The sequence below is a fragment of the Metopolophium dirhodum genome, chromosome 2 (assembly GCF_019925205.1).
Source record: "Metopolophium dirhodum isolate CAU chromosome 2, ASM1992520v1, whole genome shotgun sequence".
NCBI classification, from domain to species: domain Eukaryota; kingdom Metazoa; phylum Arthropoda; class Insecta; order Hemiptera; family Aphididae; genus Metopolophium; species Metopolophium dirhodum.
The window spans coordinates 45,032-47,531 of record NC_083561.1 but is presented as its reverse complement, the minus strand read 5'-3'; the positions used below and the strand labels follow the sequence as shown (position 1 = coordinate 47,531).

The following is a 2,500-nucleotide window of genomic DNA, read 5'->3' as shown; positions in this document are numbered from 1 at the left end:
GTTCTGCTTACCAAAAATGGCCCACTAAGCGCCTAGGGTTCCGTCGCCGGCTTCGCACGCGGTTCACGCGGTGTACCAGGTAAAGCCGGCGATCTCACCCATTTATAGTTTGAGAATAGGTTGAGGTCGTTTCGGCCCCAATGTCCTCTAATCATTCGCTTTACCGTATGAGACATCCTCCGTGTTACGAGCGTGTTGTTACCGCGCCGTACAGCGCGGAGTCCCCACCGGCGTCCGTACGCCCGCGAACGGGCGGGACACATCGGCGCCAGCTATCCTGAGGGAAACTTCGGATGGAACCAGCTACTAGATGGTTCGATTAGTCTTTCGCCCCTATACCCAGCTCAGACGATCGATTTGCACGTCAGAATCGCTGCGGACCTCCATCAGGGTTTCCCCTGACTTCATCCTGGCCAGGCATAGTTCACCATCTTTCGGGTACCAACGTGTGCGCTAAGGGTGCGCCTCGGACGGCCGAAGCCGACCTGGCGAAGACGCCCCCGGACTGCGGACCAGCGCGACTTTGAACGCCGGTGGGTTCGGTCGCTAGGCCATCGTCCGCACCGTAAACGGTTCACTTTCATTGCGCCAAACGTGGTTTTTCGTAAGATCACCGTTGACTCGCGCACACGTTAGACTCCTTGGTCCGTGTTTCAAGACGGGTCGGAAAGTAGCCCGAAATCGTCGCCGACCGACGGGACCCCGCCTGCGACGGGGCCGCGTCGACGGTTCTTGCCGTCGGGCGAGCCGACCAGGAGCACCGGGGTTCGGCGCGAACGGTCACGCCGAAACGCAAACCGCCGCGACGAACGCCACCCAAGCCCTTCGGCCGGCGCCCAACGGGTCGCGACGTCCGCTAACCGAGCGAAAGATCCGGCCGGCGGTTAGACCGACCGTGAATTCGCCCGGCGGGGACTCGCGGGCTCTGTCCGTTTACACCCGAACAGTTTCACGTTCTTATGAACTCTCTCTTCAAGTTCTTTTCAACTTTCCCTCACGGTACTTGTAAACTATCGGTCTCGTGGCCGTATTTAGCCTTAGATGGAGTTTACCACCAACTTCGGGCTGCACTCTCAAGCAACCCGACTCGAAGGCGCGGTCCGATCCCGGAACGCTGTGACGGCCTCTACTGGCCTGGCACCATCTGCGGGCCATGGCCCCGTTCAAGGGAGACTTGGACCGTCACGTGCGCCCCGGCAACGAGGCCGGCCCGTACGCCACAACTCCCATAGGTGCCGCGACACAAAAGTGCGCGGCGGGATTCGGCGATGGGCTTTTCCCTGTTCGCTCGCCGCTACTAAGGGAATCACGGTTGTTTTCTTTTCCTCCGCTTATTAATATGCTTAAATCCGGCGGGTAGTCCCGCCTGATCTGAGGTCGGAACGTATCGGTTTTTTTTTTTTTTAAATTACACGGCAGCTGCGGTCCGCGCTCCGCCCGTACGGTGACCGTCCGCGTCCGCGTCTCGGAAGCCGGAGAGGTCCGTGGACTCTCAGCCGACCCGGCCGCGCTCTCGCGCGGCGGGCGGACGGGGACGTGCCGTTTGACGACGCGAGAACCCGTGACTGTTTGCCGTCACAACTTGGGCGGACGACCGGAGGCGGCCGCGCGAGCGCGGTTTTCCACGGTCGAACCGCCAATCTCGCACCACCGGAGCGGCCGACGGGCGGGCGGACAGTCCCCGGGAGGACTGCCGCCGCCGTCGGACGCCTGCCGGCGGCGCATCGGTCTGGCCGAGTATCCGGTATACGACCCTCAGACAGGCGTGGCCCGGGACCCGCGGGGTCACCGAGGCCGCAATGTGCGTTCGACTGGTCGATGTTCGTATAACCTGCGGATTACACGACGACGCGCAGATAGCTGCGGTCTTCATCGATCCACGAGCCAAGTGATCCGCTGTTCGGGGTCGGGTGTTTTTTTTTGTCGACGAAACTTCTACCGGCCACGCGCCGTGCGCGGACGCACGGCGGGGCCCGTATGGTCTTTCGACGTTAACCATCTTTCGGTCGACGCTCGGTCGGGGGTCGCGGCGCGCGGGCGGTCGGCGAGCTAGTCGCGAGCGCACGCGGCCACGGGGTCGGATTAGGCGCGCGCGAGACCGGCAAGTGCTGCCGGTACCGCGGGCCCGTCTCTAATGATCCTTCCGCAGGTTCACCTACGGAAACCTTGTTACGACTTTTACTTCCTCTAAACGGCCGATTTCGGTCATCTTCGCGATCGCGCGACGACCCAGCCCCCGAGGGGGCCGAATAACGCGCGTCCACTCCGAAGACCTCAATGCGACCGTTCAATCGGTAGTAGCGACGGGCGGTGTGTACAAAGGGCAGGGACGTAATCAACGCGAGCTGATGACTCGCGCTTACTGGGAATTCCTCGTTCACGTGGAAAAATTGCAAGCCACGATCCCTAAGCACGAAGGAGGTTCAGCGGGTTACCCGGAAGCCTGTCGGCCCAGGAATGTTAACACACGCTGATTCCTTCAGTGTAGCGCGCGTGCGGC

At 61.8% G+C, this 2,500-nt stretch overlaps 2 non-coding genes across 2 annotated transcripts in view; both read right to left on the bottom strand.

The window, feature by feature from the left end:
* Positions 1-1,380, bottom strand: part of LOC132939999 (large subunit ribosomal RNA) — a 4,194-nt gene extending 2,814 nt beyond the window's left edge. Inside the window, exon 1 of the ribosomal RNA XR_009664051.1 lies at positions 1-1,380. This exon is cut by the window's left edge and continues 2,814 nt beyond it. This is a non-coding gene — a ribosomal RNA (large subunit ribosomal RNA).
* Positions 1,381-1,749: 369 nt separating this feature from the next.
* Positions 1,750-1,908, bottom strand: LOC132939988 (5.8S ribosomal RNA). Its single transcript, XR_009664041.1, has one exon. It is a non-coding gene; the product is annotated as a 5.8S ribosomal RNA (ribosomal RNA).
* Between the last annotated feature and the right edge of the window lie 592 nt (positions 1,909-2,500).